Raw genomic sequence first — 8801 nt, 5'->3', positions numbered from 1 at the left:
TGGAAGCTGCTAACCTGCACTCCCTGTCTACTCAGGTGATTAATTTTGTTCCTTCTCAAGTCTCTGATGGGGTTGAAGCCAAGATAGTTTGGTTTTACAATTAAGCTTAGTTATTTAGAGATTGAGATGTTTTTAGGCCTAGATAGTTGTTCTGAGTCGATGGTGACGAGATGTGGTGGATATTGATTTGCATTCAGAATTTTAAATGGCAGCAAGATGGGAAGAATGTTTTCTTCAAGGCTGCAAAGTGCAGATGGCCAAAGCACTGCGAATGTAGCATTTGTGTAATCCCTGATTATTTAGTGGGTCTTCTTGCTGTAGGTAGCTTGTTGTATGTATGTGTGATAATATACATGCATATGTAGAAAAAAGAAAAGAAAAGAACCATGATGGATGACATAGATCAGCAATAGACTACTGTAATGGAAGTTTTGTTTTGTTTTGTTTGTAAACTCAATTTTGCTATGTAAACATGTTTTTGTTTTAATCCCATGTGTGGGGTTTTAGTTAGTCCACAGCTCATAATTGCCTCATGCAGGGGTGTGGTCTTTGCCAGCTGGAGTTAGTTGAATTCTGAGGACTTTTCAGAGTATAAAAAAGAGAGCTTACAGGGAGAGCGGCGGCGGCAGCAGCAGCCATTTGGAGGGCTGATGGAGGACTGCCTGCTGAGTTTGCTGCTGACAACTGAGATTGGTCTTGCCTCAAAAAGAACCCAACGACCCTACTCAGCCAGAAGAAGTAAAGAGGTTTACATCCCCTGCTTTCCTCCTAACCTTCTTTCTCTCGTACCTAGGCCTGGAGAGTTGCAAGGGGAGAGGGTAAAGGCATTTAAGAACCCTAAATAAAGTAGATTTCAGGTACCAGGTACCAAAGAGGAACCCCTGGATCGCATCAGGCTCAGTTTGCATGAGTGAATTTATGTGAAATGAGAAAGGACTGAGAGCTTCAAGGCACATTACACGCTTATGATGAACATTTAAATATGATCCTGGGAGATGCAGAAGAAACTGTGACGACAATAGAGATCGCTGAAGAGACATAGGAAGAGATACATAAACCAACTAAGCGGAGCATCCCGATGCCGTCTGTCCGGGGAGATGGTGCTGTTCTAGGTGCCGCTCCACTGAGAGTTGGCTGACACAGAAGATGATCCTGTGTAGGAGAGTGGAGACTTTGAGATGAGCAGGACACGCACAGAGAGACGCTCACATGCGTTCTGATCGTCGGCAATGACCCAAGGATCCCTCCACCCTCAAAGAAGTTCATTTGCACATAACGTGCATCCTCTCCAACTCCATGGCACACTCCTTTCCTCCAGCCCTCCAGGCAGTGGAACCACCTTGCCCTCTTCAGGAGTTGCTTTGCCCGTTGTTCTTGCAGTGGCTTTCAGGTTGTTTTTCTTTACATAATTTTTGATTTTTACTTAAAAAAAAAAAAAAAAAAAAAAGCCTGAGTTTCCCTGTACCCTCACTCACCGCCTCTTACTTGTGGACCAAGATGTGACTTCTCAGTTGTCCCAGGCTTTGTGTCTTTTCTGTCATCACAGACTCCTACTCTTTGAAATCAGAAACACAGTTAAACACTTCCTTTTATAAGCTGCATTGGTCATGGTGTTTCATCTCAGCAATAGAGAAGTAATGACAACAGCCTGTGGCCTCCCTAGCCATGGGCTTTTGGCCAGGACAACAGTACAGTGCAGCATGGAGTTCCCTCCTGTGACACAGGCCTTAACATCCAATCCAATTTAATCACCCCATAATGATCACACTTCTTCTGAAGCGGTGGGCACATCTTGCCTGTCATGTCTGCATCAAAGCATACAGGCTCTAGTTCTGGGTAGAACCCAGATCCTCTAGAAGAGCAGTGAACGCGCTCGCCTTCTGAGCCATCTCTCTAGTTCTAGCACTAGGATCTTGCGTAGCTATGGTGATTAACCAAGGACAGTGGCGATAGCTTGTCTTATTTTGGAGGCCCCTAGACTTCCCTGAGCAATTATTTGTAGGGAGGTCCCCCAGGCTCTGTATTGCAATTTTCATCTAACAACCCATGCCTTCTGGGAGCAATGCTGTCCACCCATTTTGGGCAATAACTTTTTTTTTTTCAAGTCAGGGTTTCTCTGTGTAGCCTTGACTGTCCTGGACTCACTTTGTAGACCAGGCTGGCCTTGAACTCACATTGATCCACCTGCCTCTGCCTCCCTGAGTTTTAGGATTATGGGCGTGTGCCACTGTGCCTGGCTTTCCTCCTCTGTTGTTTTGGTTGGTCTATAGTCTGCTATCCTCATCCCATACCCCACTGAAGGCCTCTTTCTAGCTTTCTGGCTTTAAATTAAATATACAAAACAAAGACCTGAAGTTGGGATCTGTATATGAGAGAGAACATGTTTTTCTGGGCCCAAGTAAAAATTCATTCGTACAATTTTTCCAGTTCCATTAATTTACCTGCAAATTTCCTGATTCCATTTTTCTTCACAGCTGAATAATTTTCCACTGTGTATGTGCACCATGCCTTTCTTACCCACTCACCTTTTGATGGGCATCTAGATTGTTCCACTTCCTGGTGAATAGATCAGGCACCGAATGAATGTGCTCATGAGATAAAGTTCTAAATTTTGAAGCAGGAAAAATATAAAACTATGTAAATAAGCTGCTATTTAATGACTCAACACTATATTCTATTGAAACTATCTTTCATCTTCATGGGTGTATAGAGCCTCATTCATTTTGTTAGTACTCTGTAGCCAAGGGTCTGTTTTGGCTTCATGACCATCTGCTGCAGAAGGCTGAACATCAAGGCCATATGGCTGGAAGGCAGGAGACTGCGTTTGGCCCAAGTTCTTATCCAACAAGCTTCATGAGTTTGGACATGCCACATGGCCCTCCCAGACTCCTCATTACTCAGAGGAAGCGGTTAACCTGGCTTCCACCTGACTCCATGTAGCAATGCCATTTTAGCATCTTCTGATTTTGAGGTTTTCATTAGAAACTGGATTTATCTATAAACCAGTATTACAATTCTACCTGAATGGCTAGTCAGCTATTTGTATGTGTATAGCCTAAATCTTTTTAATAACTAAGTAACCCTTTGGCCCTGTGCTCAACAGATAGTGGGTATCTACTTTGTGTGCAGTAAAAATGGCCACATTGCTTTAAAATATATCCCATTCTTTTTTTTTTTTTTTTTTTTTTTTTTTGGTTTTTCGAGACAGGGTTTCTCTGTGTAGCCTTGGCCATCCTGGACTCACTTTGTAGACCAGGCTGGCCTCGAACTCACAGCGATCCGCCTGCCTCTGCCTCCCGAGTGCTGGGATTAAAGGCGTGCGCCACCACGCCCGGCCTATATCCCATTCTAAAGGTGGTGCCTGTTTCTCTTCTCCTGGATTCTAGCTTTGTCGTGTACAGTAGCTCACACAGAAAGTGATGTGGAAAAGGATGAAACTTCCAAGGAAAAGGAAAAAAGTCATCTGGGCATAGTGGAACATGCTTTTAATTCCAGCACTTAAGAGTCAGAGGCAGGTGGATCTCTGTGAGCTCAAGTCCAGTCTGGTCTACACAGTCCAGGACAGCCAGAGCTACAAAGTGAGACTGTACCTCGAAAAAACCAAAATCAACCAAACAACAAACAACAAAACAAAAACAAAAAAGACAACCTCCGCAAACTCAAAAACAGCAAACAACAACAACAAAACCAACCAACCAAGCAACCAACCAAACAAACAAAAAAAAGGAAAAGGATAAAATTCTTTCACTTCCAATTTTATCCTGTTTGAGTCTATGTTGACTGGAACTACAGCAACTCAGTCCAAAGCCTTGTCCAACTTCAGCACACATGTGTGAGGTCACCTGGGCTAAACAGCTTCTCACTACTGTAAAACACATCTTAGAGACAACTGACCCATAACAAGGAAAGGGGTAAGTGCCTCCCAGTTGCGTGGATGGGTGGGGAAGTCTAGTCTTAAAGTATCCAAGCCCTTTGACACTACAATTCGATTTCATCAATCGCAGGTATCCTGGGATGCGAGCAGCCCGTGGGCTGGACACTCATGTTCTGCTCAATGACCAGTAGGTCTTGGCAAGATCACATTGTGAAGTAAAACCACTCACATCATGGTCAGAAAAGCAAAAGGGAGTAAAGGCTGAGGTCCCAAAGTTCCCTTCAAGAGTTTCCAGGCCTCAGTGTAAAGTTCTTGAGCAGGAAAACTGCCAGGGAGGGAGGCCGCACTCGGGGATTTAGAATGAAACAGACCTGTGACATATCCCATAATAGTTCCCACAGGTCTTTGAGCTTACAGAACACTTTCAGACTTGTTTTCTATGTCTGGAAAGTGAGGGTTATGACATCTATCTCAAAAGGTTGTGATGAAAACTCAGAGAAATGGTTTGAATAGGAGTGGCCCCCATAGACTGCTGTGTCTGAATGCTTGGCCATAGTGAGTGGCGCTGTTAGGAGGTGTGGCCTTGTTAGAGGAAGCTTGTCACTGTGGGGGCGGGCTTTGAGGTTTCCTATGCTCAAGCTATGTCCAGTGTGACACAGTCTCCTTCTGCTGTCTGAGGATCAAGATGTCAACCTCTCAGCTCCTCCAGCACCGTGTCTGCCTGCATGCTGCTACGCTTCCTACCATGATGATAGTGGACTAGACCTCTGAAACCATAAGCCAGCCCCAATTAAATGTTTTCCTTTATAAGAGTTACCACGGTTATAGTGTCTCTTCACAGCAATGAAACCATAACTAAGGCAGGGGGTAACCAGTTATAAAAACTATATCCCTACCCATGACACTGCCCACTACAATGATGTTCTGTTTTTTTTTTTTTTTTAACCCAGTGCCTCAGTTGGTGCATGTCAACTTACAAGTGGATGCTAAAGTCATTTTCAGTGGCTTTTAAGCATTGAACGTGTTAGAAGCTTCTTTGGAAATGGAGGTTGGTGAGCCACATTCCTATGGATACTAGTGTAATGCAAACCATAGAGAATCTAGACTTTCTCCCCAATAGTTTCATGCTAATCTTTTTTCTTCTTCTTTTATTTATTATTTTTAACTTTTTTTTTGAGACAGGGTTTCTCTGTATATCCTTCCTGGACTCACTTTGTAGACCAGCCTGGCGTCGAACTCACCGAGATCCGCCTGCCTGTACCTCCCTGAGTTCTAGGATTATGGGCATGTGCCACTACCACCTCGCCATGCTAATCCTTTGAAAGCACTTTTTATTTTTTATTTTTTTGAGATGGAGTCTCGCCTCTCTGTCCAGTCTGGCCTCAATTACTTGAGCTCCAGTGATTCTCCTGCCTCAGCCTCCTGAGTAGCTAGGACAACAGATGCATACAAGTATTCCTGGCCTGAAAATATCAAGTGTGTAATAACTTAAGAACTCCTAAAAAGAGCATTTTTGTCGTGCTGCTATTTTGGTTGGAGAGTAGTTTCAATGACTTTCTTCAAAGTAAGAAAACAACGAATGAGAATTACAAGCAGAAGTCAGTTCCATCAAGCAGGAACACACTGTTTCGCTACTGTGTGTCTCCTCTCTCCGTCCCTCTGTCTCTCTGTCTCTTTCTCTCTGTCTCTGTCTGTCTGTCTCTCTCTGTCTCATATTCAAATTTAGAAGGATTTGTATGTCCAAATCATTTGCATGGATGTCTTGTCCTGGGACTGTCACCATAGAACAGACCAGTGACAGGCTGGGCCATTCTGCTACAGTTGTCTGAGTGAGTCAGTCAGCATAACATTGCTACAGGCCGATTAATTTGCATGAAATAGTTTAAGTCCATCCATTGAGAAGTGGGCAGACCTTTGTTGCTGGCTGCAGGGCCTCTGGGGTCCGAGGCCTGGATGTGGCATGCTTACTTCCTCACACTACCCACGCCTCTGCCAACCACGTCATCATCAGCCATGAATGCCTTTTGTGCAAGGAGCTCCTGAAGTCAGGAGTTCCTCAGGGGCAGGAACTTGCAGTTGCACAGCACAGAGTTGATGGGGGCGTCTTGAGCACCTGGCCGTAGCTGAAGTAGCCACTGTTGTGGCAGTTGGCCATGCTTTTCTTTTGGATACAGACTTGATCTCCTTACTGGGTCCTGCCGACACAGAACCAGGAGTTTCCCAACTGTCATTACTGTTTTCCCAGGCAGAGGGGACTGTCATGAATTTTCTAGGAGGTTGGGACTTTGTTTTGAGCAACTCTAGTGTTGGTCTGCACTGGAAGTTCCTTCTGAACTGGCGGAGACGATGTTTGTTGGATGATACGGCATGGCACTTACTTGCTGGTGGTAAAGCAGCTTCCTTCCTGACTCTAAGAATCTGACGCCAAGAATCCTGCTGACGCTTGGCCCCTCCCTCTTCCCTGAGCGTCAGGCGTCTGTTTCCAGGGCTCAGCAGCTTCTCCTACAGCCTCTATCCTTTAATGACGCCTTCGCCTCACAGTCTAGTTGCAGGTGTATCCAATCTGTGGCCCTAGGACTGCATGCATCCCCGGGTAGCTGTGAAAGGTGGTCTACATTCATAGATAATAGCACGCGTCACAGTGTCAACAGGTTGGACATTCCTGCCACTAGAAGGGTGCTGTTGTCCTTTCGTAATTGGTAGAGGAGTTTGAAATTCCTATGTTCATGACACCCAGGGCGAAACGATGTTACTTCCACGGCCTTATGCCTGAGTTTAATTGCTGGCTTTCGGTCTGCTTGTGTCCAGTCAGCTGACACGTCAGCTCCTTTGCAATAGAAAAGCTGGGAAAGGTTTTGAGACGCTATTTCTCTGTGACGCTGGAGTCATAGCTGCACTCCGAGTGACTTGCGTGGCTGCCATGCTCTCCAACGCCCCCTGGTGCTGCTGTCCAGAGCTGTGGGCCTCCTCCATGGTCCAGGCACAACCCTCCATGGTTGGGACCCCATAGCTACCTTTCATATTGTCTTTTTGATAACCATCGTACTGTGGTTAGATAACTCATTGTCAATTTGATGTGCACTTCCTGACATCTAATGAAACTGAACATTTTCATGAATTAACTATTTGAATTTCTTCTTTATGTCTGTGTCCTTGGTCTATTTTAAAGTTGCATTATATACTTTTAAAAAGGATTTGTTTATTTATTAAGTATACAGTGTTTTGCCTGCACACTAGAAGAGGGCATCAGATCTCATTATAGACAGTTATGAGCCACCATGTGGGTGCTGGGAATTGAACTCAGGACCTTTAGAAGAGCAAGCAGCATTCTTAACATCTGAGCCATCTCCCTAGGCCCATTTATATACTTTTTTTGTCATTTTTTTTTTTCTGAGACAGGATTTCTCTGTGTAGCCTTGGCTGTCCTGGACTCACTTTGTAGACCAGGCTGGCCTCGAACTCACAGCGATCCGCCTGCCTCTGCCTCCCGAGTGCTGGGATTAAAGGCATGCACCACCACGCAGGCCTTCTTTTTCTTTTCTTGAAGCATCTGATATCAGACCCAGGGCCTTGCCCATGCCAAGGCAATGCTCTACTCCTGAGCTATAGGCCCAGTTCTACCTCCTGCCTGGTTATCATTGCTGAGTGTGTGTCCACAGCCCACTCTCCTCCCTACTGCTTGATTTCCTTGCCATGCAGCAGTTCCTCAGTGTCTTCTGACACCATGGGTCCATGCTTGCTTTGGATTCTTAACCAGAAAATCTGTTCCCAAACCAACATCTTGAAATGTTTGCCTTGCACTTTCTGCTGGTGGCTTTAAATTTTTTAGGTTGGCTTTTAAAGCTTTGAAGAAAATTGATTCCCGTCTCATAGGGCTTTTCCCTCCATAATTGTGAGGAGCTCAGTGCATTCTAAAACCCAGCAAATAGTTCCCCCCAAAAACTAGGACTATTTATCCCCGCTCCTTTCCACTTGTAACAACACAGGAAGGCTTCCTAAGGTTTAGTGGTGATTATCTTGAGAAAAGGACCACATTGAACCTGTAAGGTTAGGCTTCGCTTGGATTTATTTAGGATTTAAGCGTCTAGGATAAACACGTCTGAAAAGCTTCATGCCCGGTCTGCTTAATGGAATGCATACCTTCCGGTTTCATTTTTCTATTGGTTAGGGATGCATCTTTTAGAATATGGACCAGATTAAGCTCCACACCCTAAAATGGAGAGGGAGAAGCATGCTGGCAGGGGGCAACTCTGCCTGGCCTGCCATCTCTGCAGGCTCTGTGTCACAGCACAGCCTTGAGGCAGGCCCTCTTTGAGGACGTGAGCCAACCTCTGCAGGGACCCAGTGCCACTTCACCAGAGCCATGCCGCAGTGTGGCACAGGTTGGGCTCTCGGGCGGGGGGCGGGCCTCACCTCACCCATCTGCCCTTTCACTTGTACCCCGTCTTTTGTCCTGTCAAAAGAACTTTCCAGTGTGTGAGAATCTCTGATTTTTCCAGTGCAGAGATAAGACACTAAAATGTGCATGAATAGCTTTATAGGCTGTACTTGGCTGTATCGGCATTAAACAGGGGTCAGGGCATATGGCTGCCTGCAAGGGTGGCCATAGGAGACAGAGGTTTCCCTTCTTGCAGGAGGGAACGGGAACGTGGAGCAGAGAATGACATCCTATGCATCTTTCGCAAAGTGATTTATTTCCCAAAGCCGTATATCCCAGTTTTAGTTTATTTTTGTTTTTGTTTTTTTTTGAGACAGCCTCACTAGGAAGCCCTGATTCGTCAGGAATTCAGGATCCTCCTACTTCAGCCTTCCAGGTGTTGAGATCACTGGCATAACGTGTAAGGTTTGTTTGAGGTATGACTGACAATGGTTTTCTTTTCTAACAGGTCATTTTTCTACTGTTTTTTTCTCTCAGACCACATAGGTT

General features: G+C 45.2%; 1 pseudogene; it reads left to right on the top strand.

Moving 5' to 3' along the window:
- Positions 1 to 386: 386 nt before the first annotated feature.
- LOC127196857 (U6 snRNA-associated Sm-like protein LSm3) lies at positions 387 to 1138 on the top strand (annotated as a pseudogene).
- The last annotated feature ends 7663 nt before the right edge of the window (positions 1139 to 8801 follow it).

The sequence above is a fragment of the Acomys russatus genome, chromosome 13, assembly GCF_903995435.1.
Source record: "Acomys russatus chromosome 13, mAcoRus1.1, whole genome shotgun sequence".
Taxonomy (NCBI): Eukaryota; Metazoa; Chordata; class Mammalia; order Rodentia; family Muridae; genus Acomys; species Acomys russatus.
Note: the sequence above shows the minus strand (reverse complement) of the source record. Positions and strands in the feature narration are given on the sequence as shown.